Source organism: Anas acuta, chromosome 3 (genome assembly GCF_963932015.1).
Source record: "Anas acuta chromosome 3, bAnaAcu1.1, whole genome shotgun sequence".
NCBI classification, from domain to species: domain Eukaryota; kingdom Metazoa; phylum Chordata; class Aves; order Anseriformes; family Anatidae; genus Anas; species Anas acuta.
The window spans coordinates 49889343-49911014 of record NC_088981.1 but is presented as its reverse complement, the minus strand read 5'-3'; the positions used below and the strand labels follow the sequence as shown (position 1 = coordinate 49911014).

Sequence of the window (21672 nt, the reverse complement as noted above, 5' to 3'; positions counted from 1 at the left end):
AATATTCAATGATAGAAATTCTAGTTTTGTGTATGAAGAAAGCTTTCTAGATAAAATTGAACTAAAATTCCTCAACCTTATCAAAACTAAATTGTTTTGACATTCCTAATATTGTTTCAACAGAATCAGAACAAAAAAAATGGTTTTGGCAAACAAACTTCTCGGACTTCTTTTGTAATACAGGGATTTTGTATTCTGATCACCCAGTGTGCAGACAGGGCACAAAGAATGTTACTAATGGGCCAGTAGGATCAAAGCATTACAAGTAAAACTTATAATTGCTGGGAAGACAGCAGTTCCTTTACTCATCACATTACCAGACATTTTTGCCATCTTTCACAGGAAGATAAGAATACATATGGAGCACACAAAAACTTACCCATGAATCATCTGGACTCCTAGCTTAAAAATTTACTCTTAAAAACTCAGATGTAATTCTTCTGCTGTTTTAATCATACTTAAATATATAGCTACACAGAATACTTTGTTTGAAGTGGATGGGAGTATTTCAGGATGCCCAAATACAGAGAGCTGCTACTAGCAGATAATAGTGCCTGTGTTTCTTAGTAACAGATAAAATATTTAATATAAGCAGGAAGTCTCACTGAGTGGCCTTAGCTTTATGTTAAGATCTGCTTAAAGATGTGCTCTGAAACATACCAAAAAACAACCGGAGGAAGAAATTTCAGGTTAGACCACTGCTCTCCCTAATTGCCTGTTTAGGAATAACCAAAAACCAAATAACTTCAAAGCAAATGATGCTGTTAGGCATTAGAAGAATTTATTGTGTATTTTTAAATTCTCACACTTATCTTTTCCTTTTTACTGAATGCCTGCTTGGTGCTTAGCAACTACAAGCTGTCTGAAATGTTCTTTGCAGACATTGCCACACAATGGGAGAAACTTAAAGAAAAACATCAAAATATTATGGAGGAAGCTCATCAGGAACTCATTTATTGTATGAAGTCATAAAAATGACCCAGAATTGGCCAATTCATCCTCTGTGCTGACATGTGATTCAAGAAACAATTAATATTTATATATGTATACACATATATTTCAGTATTCAATGGGTGCACAAAAGACCTAAGTATACAACTATTTCTTACATCTAGAAGAAGCTTCAAAGTAAGAAGCCAACAACCTCTCAGCTGATCACTCAGAGCAGAAAAATTTGTCCCAGCAGAAAAATTAGTTGCAAAAATCCAACAGAATTTGAAAAAGATCTCATTGGAAAAGAGCTCATTCAATACAAGTATGAGCTAAGAGAACTACATCTATGCAATATGAATGTTATACAAAGCCACCATGTTGAAAGCATGGGGTCAATATATTCCATCTACTGAGAAAGCCTTGAGAAAAAGAGCAAAAGTAGTTCAGTGATATGGCATGTTAACAATGTGTCCGAATGAGAAGAGTAGAAACAATCATGAGCTCCTAAAGATCAAAACCTAAATACACAGTGAAGTTGATGATAAGTTTTGAGCCACAATTGGTAGAATGTATCAGTAATAAATCTACTTGGAAGTACATAAGAAACAGAAAGCCTCCTGAAGATTAAAACAAATCAATTGAATATAATGTAAAAGCAGAAATCTATGAAGAGAATATACATTATTCTTTGCATTGCTGTTCACTCTTGGGAGAAGCTGAGATGATTCCCATATCAAAAAACAATATATATATATTTATTAAATGAGGGACCCAGAGTATCTACCTGAATTTGAAGTGACTGTAGAACTGTAGGTTATGGAACAAATTGGCAAAAAATGAACTTAAATTGCCAAGACCAGATGGTATTCACTCAGGAGCTCTAAAGGAACTCAAGGGTGAAATAACTGAATTACTAAGGATAGTGTGCTCTCATAGCATTGATACTTGAAGATGACAAATGTGACAATTTTTTAAATAATGTTTTCAAAAGGAACTGCAAGCTTCTTGACCTGATATTTATAGCAAGTAAGTTAGTGGCAACTTAAATAAAAAACAGAATTAATAAGCATTTGAATTGTCAACTTTGGGAGTCAAGGCTTTTAAGACAAGCCATACCTTACAAACCTGTATTTTGCAGAGGGCAAGGAACTGCGTGGGTAAGAGTGATATCTACTTGGATTTTGAAAAAAAAAAAAAAAAAAACAAACAAACAAACAAACAAACAAACAAAACCTACCTTATTAAATGGGAGGAAACAAACACCAATAACATTACTTATTGTTCCCACCTTCATTTTTTTAATCATTTGAAGAAAGCAGAAAGAGAAGCTTAAAGTGGTTAGGTCTTTCAGGCCACTGGTTTGACCCAGAGAGCCTTAACAATGAAAGTCTGTTTCTTTAGTAAATACTACGTTATTAAGGTTTAGGGCCAACAGAAAAATAGCAGGATCAGAGAGCTGCTGGACAATAAGGAAACATGGGAAATTCACTGCAGATGACTATTAAGGATACACAAAAGAATAAAATGCCATCCCAGATTCACATATAAATAGTGGCTCTTACCAATAAGCAGAATAGTACCACCCAGAAGTGGTATCTTGGGACTATAACAGAAGTAGAAACAATATATAACTATATAAATGTAATACAAAACTCCATGAAAACACCAGCTCAATAATTTACGAAGTTGAAGAACTTAAAGCTTAAGTTTCATTAGGTGACAAACAGAGAACAAAACGAGCCCATCATTATGCCATGGTTCATTTGGATTGTCAATGCTATGTATGGCCCAGTCTCCTCATCTCGCTTATGAGTCTGGAACAGATTCAGAGATGGAAAGCAAAGTAGAGGATCAGATGGCTCAAACAGAAGAGTGACCAAATAGGAATACGGTAATATGGTAGAGGTCTACAAAAGCATAAGGCTCATTGAACAGGTTGAAAAAGGATGGCTTGTTTGCCCTCTTTGCCAGTTAAAAAAAAAAAAAGCACCCTTTGAAATCAGGTTTAGAAGACAAGATAATATAATTCATGATGCAACATTTCATAAGCCCATAATAGCTGTAAACTGGGAGAGTATTAGGGGCTACCTATACTTGTGGTGTTTTCATTTTTACACATACATCTATCAGTGGCCACTGTAGTAGCTAGAATAGTAAAATCAATGTATCCTTAGTCTGACTGGGCAGTTTATCTTCTATTGTTATATTAAGTTGAAGAGTTATAGCATCTCACTTCTAGACAAATTATGATATATATAAACTATGGCCCAAGAACTGCTTATCTGGATTTCAGGATAAATATGGACACTGTTTACAAGTGACAGCTTTTCAGGAAGTAGGTATCATACATTTGAATACCATCTCTACAACAGCACACATGTAACAGATGAAGAGGTTTTAAGAGAAAGATCTTGTGAAATCAGTGATAATTGTTTCACTGTGCTTTCCTCTTGGCAATAATCTATCAGATTTCAGTAGCTAAATATCAGCATAGCTTCTGTCATTTCACTGCAGCTCTCCAGGAACATGCAGAAAAGGGTCTCAAAGAAAATACTGGTGCTGTCTATCTCACTAATTAAATTAATTAAATAACATTTGGGATTGTTCCTGCACATGGGAATGTGATGGCCTTTATACTTGTTAGCATTGTCCTATCAGTTAGTGCTCTATCACGAACTCATAGGTATGCCTCTAAATCTAAAATATTCCAGGGACCATTGCCAGGTCAGTTTGAATATAGGCTTTCTGTTTTGAAATCAAGGGAAAACACAGGACTTTTCCACCAAAGAAAAGACAGAGAGAAGAACTTCTTTATTCTTTCATTGCTAAAAGTCTGTACTCAAATGCCAGGTTACTGTTGGACTTCCCATACCATTATATATAAACTTGCCTTCCTGCTTTAATATCCTGGTAAGTTCTGTTGATCTTTGCTCTTTCCCCTCCATTGATCTAAGGGAAGCAGCCCATCACTCGTGTATTGCTCTATTTCAGGCCCTGAAGTCAGTCCTTTTCCCCATTGCCATGCCATCTGCAGCCCCCCCAGTCTAGGAAAGGTACAGGTATATGAAACAAATCCAGCTTTGTCCTTCATGTTCCCAGTACAAAGGCTAGAAAAAAAGATCATTTTTAGGAATATTCCCATATTTGCAGACATAAGATATGACGGAGGTACGTTTTTAGGATCAATACCATTTTATGATCAATATTCTCAGTTTCATATTGTCCTTTGCATTTGAGGTGACATGTATAGCAAAACTCTAAAATGACTTACAAACTATGTGCAACTTACTTGCCTTTTCCACTGAATAGGTTTCTGGCTTCCTTTTTTCTGTCAGCCTCCAGAATGGCAACAGACTTTCCTGAAACCTATGTGCTGCATAACAGACATGTTATACACTCAAGGTTCGTACTTGCAGTGAAAAACTGGGTGTACAGCTGGCATCCAAGAAGATAGCTACACAGCTGTAAATGGTTTATCACTGGTATGTAGTATAGAGAAATGAGCAACATTCTGAAATGCATTTCCTTTTGTTGTAGACGAACATTACATGATCTGTTGATATAAGAGAGCTGTCTAATATCCCTGCCTCCTTCCCTCCAAATCCTCTAGAAAACCCATGCATGAAATAAGTGATTTCTCTGAAGCCAGTGAAAAACCCTGGATGAAGAAAGGTGTGTTTGTTTATGTTTTATATTTTCCAGTTGCTTTGAATGCAAACTTCATCATATTGAAATCCCAAGTGTGACAGAGACTGAAGTCTTTATGCTATTTAATATCTCCACTACTTAATGTGCAATGAAGCAAAAATAGATGAACTTTCCAAAAAAAAAAAGTATCAAAGGGACGCAAATTGGGTTCATCCTAAAATAATCCAGGTGAATAAAAGAAAGAACAATGCATGCACACAATGCATTGAATAGATGAAATACAGAAATAGTTTGATTCCAGATATACTGATAAATATAATATCACTAAAACTTAGTCTTTACTTAAAAAAAAACAAACACCATCCTAGACTGTGAGAGGTCCCTACAATTTTCGATCAATTAGAGGACCCTAGAAATCTTTCCCTTATCTCAGCAATATTTAATCTCAGTGTCTATTGAAGCCTCTTAGAGATTAACGCTAGTCCAGTTTATCAGGAGAGCTAGGAAAAAAATGCTTTCTGCTATTAGGAATAACACAATTAAGATTTTCAGCTTGTGATCAAGAGGCCATTCAGAACACTGAGCTTTTTTTGAAGTTCTCATGTGATGTACATGATGAAAGGTCCTGTTACATACCACTTGAATACAAATATTCCAGCCAAACCATGAAGAAAATCCATGCTTTTTTAGCTAGTTCAGAAATAGTATCAATTACCATTTCACTCCTAAATTGTAAAACTACAGTCACTTCAAATTGCACTAGTCTGAGTAAAAGTAATTTATCCTATTCCCACACATGCTACTAGATAAAAACTATAACTTTGTATGTAACCAAGACCTCACTTCAGTCACTTCTACCACTGCCATGAGAAATCTACTCCGAGTTTGTCTGTTCTCTCCCTCATTCCACCAACACAGAAGAGCACCTAGAGACAGCTGGTGACCGATGACTTGAATTTGAGGGGCTCGTGGCAAGATTGCAGCTTACAATCACTTCTCAGCCTTGTGGGCAGGTGTCGTGGTTTAACCCAGCCAGCAGCTAAACACCATGCAGCCATTCGCTCACCCTCCCCCTCCCTCTCTGGGACAGGGGAGAGAAATGGAAAGTGAAGCCCATGAGTTGAGATAAAGACAGTTTAATAAGACAGGAAAATAATAATAACAATAATATAATAATAATACAATGGTGATAATAGTACTACTAATAATAGTATGTACAAACAAGTGATGCACAATGCAATTGCTCACCACCCGCTGACCGATGCCCAGCCTAACCCCGAGCAGTCCGGCCCCCTCCCCCCAGCTAGCCACCCCTATATATTGTTTAGCATGGCGTCAGATGGTATGGAATACCCCTTTGGCTAGTTTGGGTCACCTGTCCTGGGTCTGTCCCCTCCCAGCTCTTGCTGCACCCCCAGCCTGCCCGTTGGCAGGACAGAGCAAGAAGCTGAGACGTCCTTGGCTTGGTGTAAGCACTGCTCTGCAACAGTTAAAACATCAGGGTGTTATCAGCACTCTTCTCATCCTAAGCCAAAACACAGCATTTCACCAGCTACTAGGAAGAAAATTAATTCTGTTCTAACTGAAACCAGGACAGCAGGAAGTCCCAAGGAATTCTCATGTTGCTAGAAGTATCACTATGTATACGCATAAATACTTTTTGGATTATTTTTTCCCCCCCTTCTTGAAGGCTGAGGAAACATTCACTTTGGCCCTCTCTCTTCCCATCCCAGAGAAAGTCTGGCTAGTCTAAGGATAGCCTCCACTCTCTCCTGCTTCCACTGTGCTTGGATAGAAAAAGAACTCCTTTGTTGATGCAAATCAGTTTAAGGAACAATAGAAATAAGCCAAAAGATTATGCTTTATTGTCTTAAAAATCAAAGTAAATATGTATATATAGATACATATACACTATATATATATATATATATATCCAGTTTAATTATATTAAGTGGAAATTCTGAAACAGAACCCATTCAAACAGAATTGACCCCTTTAAGTCAACTTTCAAAATTTGTTAGCTCTGCTGTTAACCTATGAACCTATGTATTTACCTGTGGAAGTCTTATTTTTTGAGAAGTAAACAATAGTTGGGAGATTTAAAGGGAAGTGACGTTTATTAAGCTTTTTTTACATAGACTTTTGTAACAAACTTAAGCTTGAAGACATTTTCTTCTTAGAAAAATGATCCTGGATAAAAACAAAGAAATAAGAACAAAGTTGAGATCTACATAGAAAATGTAATACCTTCTCCTCTCAGAACTTAAAGATGCCCAAATAAGAATTTGCATGTAAACAGATTGAGATAAGAAGAGGTTCAGAATGGGCATTACGAAAAACTTCTTTACCATGAGAGTGGTCAAGCTCTCAAACAGGCATCCTAGAGAGGTGGCTGATAACCTATGCCTGTCAGTATTCCAGAGATGTTTGACAAGTCCCTCAATAATATTCTTTAACTTTTGTTTATCCCTGAAGTGATCAGGCAGTTGGACTCAATCTTTGAAATTCCATTCCAAATAAACTATTCTATTCTATCTAGTCTGTTCTGGGAAAGGGTTGTAAAACCCTCTTAATGAGACTTGGTGCAGGGAAAAAAAAAATGTCAGTGGTGGAACTGAGGATTGAGAAAGCATAGAAAAGTTTTCTTTGGGTACCAGATAAGACTAAGTCTCTTCTAAAAATACTCTTAAAGAAAAATAACTCACCCCCATATCAGATAAATGAGTCTTAAAATGATTGAGCATCCTTTTTGTCTTGAGAGATTTTTTTGTTTGTTTTAAATAAAATATGTTGAGAGGTTCTGGCAAGGAAGTCATTCTATCATATTAACTATACAGTAAAGTTAATATGAAAAGACTATAAAAACACAGAACTATGCCGAACATTAAGACAGGTCAAGGAAATCATAGTTTTGGAAAAAGCAGTTCTTTCAGTAAACAGAATTTAGAAATAAAGAGTAGGAGGGAAAAAGCCATTGTCTTGCCATCCTCTAATGAACGAGGCTCAGCTAGATCCAAATCCTTTTCTTCCACCTATGGAGGAAGTATCTTTGGTAGCAAGACTTAAAACCTCTGAATACTATAGTAAACGCAAAGCCTCCTTGTATAATTTTTGCAGCAGTGTATTGCTTTGCTTCTCATACATCTCAAAGTTTCTGTCCTTGTTACCTCTCCACAGCACTTGCCAAGTATTTAGAAAACAAAACCTTATTCCTAACCTGCCTCCCACCCTGTGATTCACAGCTGTGGAGCACCATTAGGGTAATTGCTCCATTGCCCACCTAAATCACAAGGTCTTGCATAAGGACTCTGAGGATTCATGCTCATGGGACAGAACAAAACTTGTGAAACATTTGAGGGGAAGTTTAAGAATTAACCTCATTACAGTATCTTCTCAGCAAGGTGATGAAGTGTATGATAATCATACATCCCAAAACTGCACCCCCATCCCAAAACTGCACTTCTGCCCAGGTTGCTTAGCTGCACTAGGCAGCCTTGGCTTTATCTTCCCAAAGCTTTCTGGGCACAGCAGCACACATTTAGGTGCCTTTTCATTAAAGAACCAAAGGTTTATTAGCATATCTGTCCCACTGAGATTTTCCTTCTGCCAAAGAACAATTACCTTGCATATCCCTGAACTGTCATCTAGGCTTACAAAAACAGCCTCTTGCATGTGTCCCACAGAGTTTTCTAAGGGAATAACTCAGTGTGGAGAGGTCAGGCCATCACTTCAGTAGAAGATCAATTCACTAGAATAATTATTTTCAGACTAAGCACAGAGTTCATATTCCTGTCAGCCAAGATCACTGTCAGTATTACAGCAGTTCCTCCTTGGATCTGCAGCCCTGCTGTGTGGGATATGGTACAGAACAAGCAACATGGGGAGAACACAGAACAAACAGGGTCCCTGTAAGGTGCAAGAGGCAGGGGATGGAAAATAAACAGTGCATTTTATTTCTGCCACCCAGGAGCTCTAAGCTGTGTGCATTAATGAAGCATGTGATTTTTGAAATGCCACACTATTGGGGTTATACTCACTAAAACAGAAAGCAAGAAGATATTAATGAGATGGGTCACCTGCCTACACAAACAGGAATTCTGCCGGGTTTGGCCCAGTGCTATTAATGAAATCAAGACAGGAAAGACTGGAATGGCATATGGCTGACAGATGCAAGCATGTAATTTGATGGTGCAGTGGAAAGTATTACTCAGTACATTATTACCAGTTCAGTATTTTTCCAATTTCTTAGGAAAAAAGACCTCACTTCTGGTTTGACCATGTAGAAATTAACTTTCCCATAAAGTGCTACCTTTTTTTTTAAAAAAAAAAAAAAAATCTTCATGCATAATTTACTGCACTATTTAATAAGAAGCTTGGAAAAGAATTTAGGAAGTCACATAGCACGTGCCCAGGTCCAGCTTCAGTATTGCTATTTCTGATATATGTTTGTCCAACCTCTTCTTAAAGACCTCCACTGATTTCCCAGTCTAAGACAATAGCTCATCTTTATTTTTAGACTTTTTCCTAGAACCCGATCTCTAGTTCTATTGTTCCAGTTTAACCTTAATGAGCAGAAATGCTTAGTGAACTCAAAGCTTTATACTATTTTTGAAGGCCAGAGATCAGATTATTCTTTCATTCTTTAACAAAAGCACCACCACCACAAAATGACCTCTCATATGAAAAATCCAACCTACTATCTCTTATTTTGAAACTGAAACACTGATAACCACATCCAAAGAGCAGCTTAACTGGAGATAATCAATTTTTCACCCAACCCAGTTTCCTAAGGACCATGTTTCCCTAGTTAATTCACAAGAATTTCACATGAAATGCTGTCAAAATATCTCTTTCCTCTCAGGGTATCATCATACTGTCAAGCCATCACTCTGAAGTTCACAGATAACTTTGTCAGGGCATGAAGTATTTAACTGCTGGCTGTGGAAGACAGCCAGCAGACCATTCAAGGTATTTTTTATTATTACAAATTTTAGACAACAACAGCATATGTCCTCTCTTTCTTGCTCCAGCTCTGTGATACAGGGAGAACGTTTTGGAGGAATGCCCAGAAAGATCATGAGATGGCAATGGTGATGGTTGGTGGGGTGATACTAAAATTCTTTCTAAGCAGACATGGATTAGATGGATAGACATTGATTTGATGGATGGACTACTTGGTGGGTAAGGAATTGGTTGAATGGTTGCACTCAAAGAGTTGTGGTCAACAGCTCAATGTCAAAGTGGAGATTAGTGATGAGTAGTATTCCCTGGAGGTTCAGTAGGGGTACCAACACTGTTTAACATCTTCGTTGGCAACATGGACACTGGAATTGAGTGTACCCTCAACAAGTTTGCTGAGGACACAAAGCTGTGTGGTGCAGTCAACACACTGGAGGGAAGGGATGCCATCCAGAGGAACCCAGACAGGCTTGATGGGTGGGCCCATGAAAGCATAGTGAAGTTCAACAAGACCAAATACAAGGTCCTGCACCTGGGTCAGGGCAATCCCAGGCACAAATACAGGTTGGGTGGAGAATAGATTGAGAGCAGCTCTGAGGCCTTGTGGGTGTTGATTGATAAGAAATTCAGCACAAGACAACAGCATGCATTTGCAGCCCAGAAAGCCAGCCACATCCTGGACTTCATCAAAAGAAGCATGGCCAGCAGGTGGAGGGAGGTGATTGCCCCCTTCTACTCTGCTCTTGTGAGGCCCACCTGGAGCACTTCTCCTATGAAGACAGGCTGAGAAAGCCGGGGTTGTTCAGCCTGGAGAAAAAAGGCTCCAGTGAGACCTAATAGTGGCCTTCCAGTACCTAAAGGGGGCCTACAAGAAAACAGGGACCCTTTGTCAGAGGCTGTAGTGATAGGAAAAGGGGTAATGGCTTTAAACTAAAAGATGCAAGGTTTAGATTAGATATGAGGAGGAAATTTTTTTACTAGGAAGGTGATGAGGTACGGGAGCATGTTGCCCAGACAAGTTGTGGATGCCACATCCCTGGAAATGTTCAAGGCCAGGTCTTTGAGCAACCTGGTCTGGTGGGAGGTGTCCCTGTCCATGGCAGGGATGTTGGATCTGGATGGTCTGTAAGATCCTTCTCACCCAAACCCTTCTATGATTCTATGAACAGGTCTATTTCATTTTGGGACAATGCATTTCAGTCCAGTATTGTCTCCTCTTTCACGTCACTGAAATTAATACTTGACTTCCAGTTTGTAATGCCAAGTGAGCAGCAGATTGAATTCTGAGTCATCTGGCAGGGATACAGTCTCCAAAACAGTAAGTTCAAAGTTTCATCCTCTCCACCTTTCCTGTCTATTTTTCTATCCTTTTAAATGTGGGTGGTTGTGGAAGAGAAAAAAATATGGAATTCTTCAGCTCAAAAATGAATTAATGTTGTTTTCATCTCATGACCTGCATCCTACAGTAACATCTTTGATATCAATCTCAATAACAGGTATAAGTTTTCTTGACTAGTAAATCATGTACATCCTGGAATATCAAATTACCACAATCTGAAAGCATAGGAAAGTGAAATTTGATACCTGGAGCTGAGTCCAATCTTAGTCTGTCTCAAATTAAATGACCTTAATTATTTTCCAAAGACACATTTATCACATTTAACTGGTTTAGCTGCAAGTATTTGCTTCACTGGAAGCTAATATACACATTTAACAACATGCATATAAAAGGGTTCTACAAGATGTTAATCACCTTTTTTCCTCAGCTCCAAAGTGCAGCTGTTAATCAGATATTTAGCTGTGTTTAGAGCAAGTGATTCATGCATCCATCTAGAAGCTTACCTACAAGTAGCTAAGATTTGATTCTTCAATAGTTTTTATTTTCTGTAAATGAAAGTATGCAGGGACAGTTGCAGCTCACATATCTTCCACATTTGGAGGGAACCAAATGAGTCCCTATACTTTTTTTTTCCCCTCAGAGTGAAGTGAAACTCAAACCAAAACCAAAGGGACATATCTCTTAAGGATTTTTTCGTTCTGATTTGAGCCTCTCATACAAGCAAGCCCCATACATGTGGGCACGAACTAACTAGTTCAGACATTCATAGCTCAGGTAACTTGCCCATCCCATGCTTTTAGTACATCCCACATCAACTTTTTAAGCTGGCTGCAGAGACAGAACTTCTGTACTGCAACATCTTATGTGGCTGCACAATGCCATTCTACTGTATGCAAAAAACAATGATAAGAGATTGTTTCACTAGCAATGCACCCAGCCCTTCTCATTGGGGCATCCAACTGCATGGCCTGTAGCAAACTTTCCCTGCACGACTCACAGGCTTGATTTCCACCCTCCCCCCCAATAACTAGCTGCCCCAGAGGGAAAAGATGGAGAGGGAAAACTGACAATATTTCTGCCTCATTGAATTCTGCACATGTCCCCAGCTCAAAAGAATTAATGGAAAAGGAGGGAACCTGGAAAGTGCTCTCTCACAGCCGCCTTTGTGCACTTGTCTGAATTGCAGAGGAACGGGTCAGGTATTGCTCATTAGCTGTTACACTCCCCCTGCTGAAGCATAAAATTTTCTGACCACTGCTCATATTTTGGCAGCAGCAGAGAGAGGCTGTGACTAGAGCTAATGGCTAAATCTGAGGAACAGCCTTGAAGGAATTTGCTTGTTTTGTCTTCCACACAGCAAATCAGATTAAGTCTAGTTTAAGCCTGATGATTTACATTAACATGTCATTTGTCTACATACCATGACAAAATGTTCCCCAAGTTAGAAAAAGGCCATGTTTAGAGTCACTAGTTTTGAAGTCTGGAAATGAATCAGCAGTTTTGAAATTATGCAGACAGACAGACTAACCAAGTTCTGCAACAAAACACTGCCCATGACAGGTCCCCTCTGTTTGCCTCTCCTGCAAAAACCACCACAAGCCAAGGCTCATCTCAAAACAATCCTCTGGCATTTCAGTAGAAAAGAAGTGATTCAGGATCACATGTCCTTAGGCTGAGGTTTGCAAAAAGTCTGATGATACAAGGCTGTTCAAGAGAGAATTGTTGTGAAGAAATCTTTCTCAGGAAAGGAAGAGACAGAATCACAGAAGAACAGGAAAAGGAATAAATTCCCTTGTTTTTATCCTGAATTTGGAGAATACCTCAGAGATTTGGGAAAGGCTCTTCAGAAAAGTCTTCAGGAAGGCTGTCCCTCTCATTGTCTCTCTGGAGAACATAACCTTCTACTTTGCCTGGTTCCAAAAATTAATAAATAAATAAATATATATTTTTCTTTGAAATTCCCATCAGAAATGTTGACAGAAGTAGACAAATTCCACATAAAGCCTGTAAAAGGGCTACCAGTGTTTAAGCAGGTCCCTCTACCAGCAGAGTCTTGATGAAAATTATCAGTGGAGACTCCTGAGGTTTGCTATGCACCATAGTGTGCATCTCCACACTTCACACAGGGAAATGTGTCCTTTGGCTTTTTGGTGTCTGAGGGCCCTGCCAGAAAGGTCTGCTCCACTAAGAGACAACCTTAGTCTTGGCAGTATGTAATGCTGCTCAGCTCCAGCCTGCTATAATATGCTATCCAGGAACACAGAGAACAGCAAAATCAAATTCAAAAGCATGGACCCTGATCAACCTCCTCATTAAGAATGCTCTGGTGATCCTTGGTGTAGAGACAGCCTCTGCAGCTGAAGTGGGTTCTCATTTTTTATCCTCCTACATCCAAAAGTCTTGTCTTGTACTCTTACATAATCATTTTTATACATATTGTCTTCTTTAAAAATGGGGAGGAAGGAGAAGACAAGGTAATTTAGACTTCCTGTTAAACTGGAAGCTAGCTTTGACCAAGACCATTCACATCAGCCTGGAGATATCTGAAACACATCCAGTCAAAGCCTATCTGATAAATTGTCCCAGATCTTTATGCCCAGTGAGTAACAATCCAGAAATGAGTTGGTGGAGAACAATTTACTGATTTTTTTTCCTCATCTCTCATTGAGCTAATAAAGCTATTCCCTAGTTCTGCGTGCAGATATTCTCCCTTAGTTATTGTTCCATAAGCTGGCAGTTATGATGAAAGGCCAAATAATTGATTAAGTTAGATGCTATCAATGAAGTGCCCATAAGGGAGGAGAAGAAATAATCACGTTTGAAAACAAGAAGAATGGTACAGACTCCCTGGTTTCCAAATTCAGAGTACTGCAGGAGATATCAAATGTCTTATCAACTGTCTATTACACAATAGGGTCATGCTTTTTTTTTTTTTTAAATCTATTCCAAAGCATAAAAGCTGAAAGATTTAAATATTATTGCCTTGTAATTCTCATCCAAATGAATCCAGAAGAATCATCATCTATAGTTGTAGTTCACTTAACTTTTTTTTTTTTTTTGCATTGTTTGTTTTGTTCTGCACCTACCCTCCCTATTCCAGATTGTGGACTCTTCCTTTGCACACAGGAAGTCTGTATTTATTTCAACAAGAACATTGAACCTCCCAAAATTAAGTAGGAAGACAAACAAAAATGGCCATTGACTGCATAGGATGTTTGAAGAGAATTTTGCAGCTCTTTGTTCATTGAAAGAGAAGATATGGATGTTGAGAGTTCAAATATGTAATTGCCTGAAGGCATATAAAGGAAGCCATGCAAGTGACTTGTTTCCAAATGATTTTAGCAGGTCTTCAACCTTGCAGCTCTTATTGAACATATGTTCAGCATGTTACGCAGCAGTACTCCTCATATAATTTGGTAGTCTGTAAATAGGGATCTCTCTAATATCTTGTTCCCACTTTTTAGTACCTTGGACATAAGGGTTTTTTTTGTTGTTGTTGCTGTTCATTTTTCCTCATTGAGTTATTAGTTATACAAAACTTTACAGAGAGGAGAATATAAGAAAGTAATAATTTGTGGTACACACACACAAATAAAAAAAAAAAAAAGAAGCCTATTATATAATGATTTTCTTCACTTTTGTATATTTCATACCCATCTGCATCACAAACTTCCGTTATTGTCCAGCCCTACCCTAATCAATGATGGAGCAAATATTGATTATCTCAGACAAACCTAGGACTGATAACAAGAAAGCAACTGATTTATTTATTTACATGAGCAAATTGGGAATGTAGCTTATGCTCCTTCTGCATTTTCAAAGGCCCTTTTTTGTCTTTTTGATTTAGTAAATTTCATAGCTGATGAACAATTTGGTTTCAGAATCTAAGAAAACCAAGAGCCTAAAGCATAACATTAACTAACTCAACCATTATAGCAGTCCTTTAGTTTCCTTTTTTAAAAAATAAATAAATAAATAAATAAAACATGAAACAACCTAAAATGGATCTTGCAAACTAGAGAAAACTGTGACCACTATGGTAACAACACAATAGGTTATAAATAGACTGTTATTTTTAGAGTTCTGTATCTCTTAATTGCCTATAAACTTACCCAGTTGTGAGCACTTTGTGAAGACTCTGATGAAAGCATGCACTCTCCAAAATTCCACAGGGCATAGAGACTATACATTATATTTTCTGGATATAGCTGACAATAACTGACAGAAGCAGAACCAAAGAAAGACACATATTTTTAAATGCAACGAGAGGAAGAATGAACCCTGTTAGCTCACCCCCCAGCCCCCACTCTGCTTCATGTGGCTCAGCTGTGGCTCACAGGTGTGAGAAGCTGGGGTTGTCTATCTGACCTCAGCCCAGGCTGAATTTCAAATTGCCTCCAGTGAGACCTGGATTTCCACAAATCTGTATATGTTAAAGAGAATTTAAGACAAGTGGGAACATCCTAGTTAAAATTCCTATAAACCAGCTTTTTTCTTCACCAGGCATAGGCTCTGTTGATGATTTATGCAACTTCTGTCAAATGGCAAGATCCTTTTCACCTTAATAACATAACAGTCATTCTGAGACAAAAAGGGTGTATGCATCTGTGTCTGTGTGCCTTCTCATCATTAAGAGGCAGACTGAAGTGACTGATGTCTCAGTTATAATAAGAGAAGCCAGAAACACCAACAAACACTGACAAGTAATATTTGTTAACAGAGGTTTTGCAAGCCTCTTAGGAAAAAAAAAAAAATAATAACCTTAAAGAAGACATGCAGTTATTGAGAAAATTACTGGGCATTATGTGCTTTCTTTTGGTCCATGGTATCAGTGAGATAAGAGCTTCAGACCGGATAGCAGTTTTCTAAGAGATGGCACATCTTCATCAGAAATGAATAACAACAACTGAGTACTCTGTGGCCTTCCCTTGCCAGCCTCTTCTAGACACACTTCCACAACCCACTGCTGTACCTGCTGCAGCGCTTATTATTTCTCTCATCTTGCTGTCCCTACAACATTCCACATGTGCATTGTTTTTTCAAGTGCTTCCACCAGTTTCCAGCTAGTTGGTTTCCTCCCGCTTCCAAGTCCTTCTCTGTCTTCTAAAGTTCTACAGCTTTGCCTCAACTACCTTCTTCACCCTGTTTGTCTTGATAGTCTATTTTATTTTATTTTATTTTATTTTATTTTATTTTATTTTATTTTATTTTATTTTATTTTATTTTATTTTATTTTATTTTATTTTATTTCATTTCATTTCATTTCATTTCATTTCATTTTTTGTTTTATTTTATTTCTACCAGAACTGAATCACCTCATTGGGTTGCATGGCTTATGTTTCTTTGTACACATTTGGTCCTGTAGTGTCCATCTAGCCTCTACATTAGTGCTCATAGGCTCTAAGATGAACTCTGTATGGTCAAAACCAATATCCTTGTAAGCATCAAACTTCCAGCTGAGGAGAAGTCAAAAAGTCTGTGACTATTCACTTAAAAAACACTCATTTATTTACTCCTTATTTTCCAGCAGAGGTGCTCAGATGGCATGGAAACAATCCCTTTTCTCAGGAATCTGTCCAGTTCCCTAAGGCCAGATCTGTCTTGAGCATTTTCTGTGGTTTGATAAATATGGCAGGGAGCCAATGCCTACTTTTTGGCCAAGGACTTTTCACCAGAAATTGAGCAGCAACACAAAATTTATTCAAAGTGGGATCAAGCTTTGCACAGCTGTAAAAAGAAATTTTATCACTATGAGTAACAGTGCCATCTGCTGACTCCTGCTACAACCATATTGGGAGGGTTCCATAATAGATAATTAAGCAATAAATTTTTCCCAAATCCAATATCTTTCTGCAGAAAACAGCTGCTCTCTCTCCCTCTCTCTCTCTCTCTTTTTTTTTTTTTTTAAAACAAGTTTTCTTATACGATTCTAGGGTTAAAATATTTTTTCAGTATGACTTCTGAAGTCAATAAATTCTCAACTGTTTTCCTAAGGACCTGAGAGACAGCCATAGGATATTTGAAAACTTTTACATCAGTGCACAATGCATCAGAAAATGTATAGCTCTCCCCAGTTTACCATCTCTCTAAGTGAGCCTGATTAATTGAGATCCTACCTTTCCAGATGAGAACAGAACCCTTGGGGTTCATAAACTCAAACCAGCATTTTTGAGTAGTTCAACCCAGTCTGCACTCAGCTATTTGGAAGATAAGCTGTCAATTCTAGGAAAAGTGGACAAAAAAGTCCTAGATTTATGTGCACTGAACCTACCCCTCTCAGGAGTCTAAAACCCAGTTTTTGTTCCTGAGGGATCCAAAACAACAGGAGACTGATGCTGGTGACACCCATTTTGGTTGCCAGCCTCCCAAGTCATGATCAAAGTTTTCGTCATGTTCAGGCACATTGGATGTTTTTATTATGATTTTTTATATATATATTAAAGATAGTAATCAATTATTTTTCAATCAAAATTTTCTTATGGATCTTTCCTTTTCAAATAAGGAATATTACTTCCATATATGGGAGTTATTATCCTTGTTCTTGCCAGGAGAAATACTTTTGTCTACTGTTCTATTTGCCACAACTAGTTTAATGGAAAACATTTTAAGGATGAACCCTGAAGAAAAAGAGAAAGCACAAAAAGGATCCTGGTGCTGGGAAGCAGCATAGTTTCAAGACCTGCTGAGTCAACTCAAATCCTCACTTAAATGATGATATATCACATATCTCTTAGCAGTTCAGAAGAATTTGCCTTTCAGCCTGCTTTTGCTAGGCTGATGTGGGCTGGCTGCAAACAGAAGATGCAATTTGCTTCTTCTTCAGATGTTCCTTTCCTGCCACCCGAGATGGCTGAGTAGCATCTACAGATCACACACTATAGAGACCTTTGCTATGGGGATGGCATCACTATATAATTCTATTACATTTCTAAAATATTATCATATCATCATACCAAGTTTGCTAGACCCAAACTGGCAGAAAATGCAAACAAGGCAAATTTAGTTGTCTAATCTTTACTGTGTTAATATGACAAAGCTTGGATGGGACAAGCATATGTAAATTTAAAGGCTGAGACAAAAAATGCAGAAAATATAGAACAGAAACTGCATAAAAAATCTGCCTTAAATATTAGGTGTAGTTTTGGGCCTGTATGCTGTTATGCTTTGTGTGATACTGCCATGTTCTGACTCTGAGGCCATGCTGGTGGCTAAGGGTGAGTGTGGGAAGGTTAATTGCAAACAAATTTCTGAGAGTTATGGCTGTGAAGGAGGGATTTCAGTGAAGGCTTTGGCAGAGGTTTTAGAATCCTTACTGAGATCCTGTTAGAGTGTTTATAAGAAATAATTCAATAAGAGAAGACTGAAATCAATAACTCCATTGAAGAGAGCCTTTGCCTATGTAGCAATACACTCCAGCTTGCAAATATGTTGGAAAAGGTTTATATCATAACTTCTTTTTCTGGATCTGATCCACTTGAGTCAATGAGAGTTTTGTAGTTCCTTCCAAGGGGTGTAGGGCAAAACTGACACGGGGCCAATGTTCATATGTGTGTATTGATGCTTCCATCTGGTTATGTGAAAGGAGGCTGTATGCTTTCCCTTCCAAAGTGGAAAAGGGAACTTGGGAGGTAGATTGAACTGTCATAAACAGTTTGATGGTAAATGAGGAAATAACTCTCTGTCTTGACTTTCTCCCTTTTCTGCACAATTTGTTGTGCAGAGAATACATATCTATTTATCATTTTTCTCCTCATTTGGCTTGCTTTTTAAAAGAGGAGAGGAGAAAGAATTTCATTGCTTAGAGAAGATCAGTTAATCCTAAGTAAATCTTGCTTGAACATCCACTGCCAATCCAGACAAGGGTTACTTCGTGTGTCTCTCAGGCTGTGCTACAATAAGTACACTCCAGTGAGAAATATGCCACTGAATTTTCAGTGTAACATCTCTGATTCTTGGTCAGTTTGTCACCTTCTAAAATTACTAGCAGAATTTGTCCCTGAACAGATGCTACTTATGAAGTTCATACATATTCCCAGATTTCTGCCTTGGCTGACCTTGCTCTTCCCTATCTCATGTCATTGCAAAGGGGGTCTTCATCAATTTTTCAGATTAATTTTTGATTTCTAATCCTGTTCTCTAGCACATCCACAGTATTTCCTAGACTGGTGCAAACTTCAAGAACTTCAAGTTTAATACCCTTATGATGATGTGGCCTGGGACAAACATGCTGCTCAGGATGTCTTCCATATCGGAACTTGGAAGATCCAGGCCGGACTGCCAGTCCACAAAATCATTTAGAGATCTGGGAAAGACCACAAATGTAATTCTGGAGTATGTATTGAGGCTCACTGGGTAATGAGGTCTGTTCAGCAGGAAGCAGTGGGTAGGATCCAGTTCTGCTCAGATAGCTGTACGATGGATACTGGCCATGCTAGGAATCATGACAGGGCACCTCACCTGGTCCATGAGAGCTCCAGGAGAATTTTTATGGAGTTCCTCCCAGGAATTCAGGGAACACCACATACCCAAAAGTTGATAAAGTCAGTCCATCTTGGACTGACACGGTAAATGTATGTCATTCTGCCCTGTATTATTCATAAGTGACCCTGGTACCAGCTAGAAGTGTGTGTGTATGGCTTCTCTAGTTATGTTTGGTGAATGCACTTGGAAACTAACACAATACAGGTCAGTGTAAGGCCAGAGGCTGCCCAGGTACCCAGAGACTTCTAAAGACTGTCAGTGGCATGGAGGCACTTGTCTTCTGCCCTACCTCGAGGAGAAGGGATGGGACATCACCTCTGGTGCAGAAAGTCATAGTGTATGTTTCACAGGGATTCAGTGTTCCACAACAGTGCCTCCAGATTCAGAGTACAGGCAATTGTTTTGGATTCTCTCTAAAGGGTTTTCTGAGTCATTACAAAAATTATGAGTTCATCTATTCCTCTCGCTTTTTACCTTCCTCTCTCTCTTGACTTTCTCTTTTCCTTTTTCTTACAACTTCTTTCTTTATTTTGACAATTTGGGATTTGATTTAGATCCAGGTTAAGATAATTTGATGTAGCAACATGAACTGTCTAGAAAGATATTTCAGCTCATCTTAAAATAAACAGCTGCATTTGGTCAGCTGAATAGTTTTTCAGGCTCCATATCCTGAATTTGCTAACTTTCCATTGACCACACTTGGAATTTAGAGACCCAGTTTACATTTAGACGACTATGTTGAGGTATTTTAATCTGAAAATTGATCCTACCCCTTTTGCAATGACTCTTTGTTGTAGGTGAGGTCATTATGTAAACTGACTACTTTGAAGATTACCATTATCTTCTCCAGGTAAAATGAATACACTTCACCCAGATTAGTCTGTTGGCTTTCAACTGTCTGGGCTGCCTTGTTCAAGTGTGGTCTTTAATTATACATTTGTTTTATTTTCCCACCATCATCACAACTACTATATAAACAAAGGAATTTTCTCCTGTGGGATACCCGTACCAGCAGAGACTAGTTTTCCACAGCTTGTCTATAATTGTCTTCCTAGCTTCCTACTTCCAGTTTTTATCAGAAGAGTCTATCTCAACATCTTCATTTCTGTAATGGAAAATATAATTCCTCTCATTCATAATTATCATTTTTTTAAAAATATAATTTGATAGGAAGAAAGACAAATTTGCATACTTTTTAATTTAACTGGCCTCTTTTAATTCCTCACAGAAAACTCCTTCCTGCTTAAAGACATCTTTAAATCAAGCAGCTTCAGTGCTAATTTAAGCATGACAGAGTCTTCCTCAGCAACTTCTGAACCAAAACATTTGCAGCCTTTACTCTTCATATTATTTTTTTCTATGGTAAATTTTACAGTGGTCCACCTGCCTGCCCATAGTGATAAGACACGTCCATGTCTCTTTCCTTGCCAATATTCACTTCTGTCTCACTCAGGAGAAGATGTTGGAATCTCCTTCCACAGCTGTGGTCACCATACGTGCAGTGTATGCACGTGGTTTAGGGACATTAAGAGGGTCAGATGTGGATATGGTGTTCTGGTTGCATCACACATTTATATTTTTTGCCCATCATGGAGACAGAGGAATTTGGAGCTAAATCTCCAGTCTTTGTTTATGATCCTTGTTTTGATGACTGACTACATAATTCAGATTTATCAGACTGGGAAGACCACAAATTGTGAGTTAAGTCCCAGTACTATTAACTGGAGTTGTCTACTTTTTTCAGCAAAGTATTGCAGGAGAAAGAATACAAAAGAGAAGGCAGCAGACTCTGCTGATGTGCTGCAGAGGTGCTATTGTTCTGGCACAAGTTTTTGTTTTATTTTTGGCTGTTCACTGAATTCATCCTTTTGCACTTCAGATTATGCAACACAGAAAAAATAAGAAAATCGACATTCTTCTACTCTAATACCTGTGTAAGATTTTAATCCCCAAATTTCTATTTATAAAACTGAACACAGTTTAATAAAAAAACAAAAAAAAAGGAGACTGCATCTACTTAGATAAAAAAATGTGAAAAACTATTTCAGCTACTTTGACTAAGAAACTACTCAAACTAGGAAATTCTCAACACTTAAAACTTACAAACTTTAAAAAATATATAAAAATGAACTCTTTGTCCTGGATATTTCTTAAAAAACATAAAGTAAGTCAAGAATGTTTTTAACTGTCCTGTTGGCTCATTACCATCTATGAATTTGTGATTTTTTGATTGCTGGTTCTAGTTTCCTCATGGCATCCTCTACAGCAGAGTTTGGCTGCATTGCTGACAGCAATCAGGGTTTTACAACACC

At 38.1% G+C, this 21672-nt stretch overlaps 1 long non-coding RNA gene across 2 annotated transcripts in view; it reads right to left on the bottom strand.

Annotated features, from left to right (window-relative positions):
• LOC137853005 (uncharacterized) overlaps positions 1 to 15146 on the bottom strand; it is a 50832-nt gene extending 35686 nt beyond the window's left edge. For both annotated transcript variants that reach the window (XR_011094148.1, XR_011094149.1), the window contains exon 1: positions 14992 to 15146. This is a non-coding gene — a long non-coding RNA (uncharacterized lncRNA). The remainder of the gene's footprint in view (positions 1 to 14991) is intronic.
• Between the last annotated feature and the right edge of the window lie 6526 nt (positions 15147 to 21672).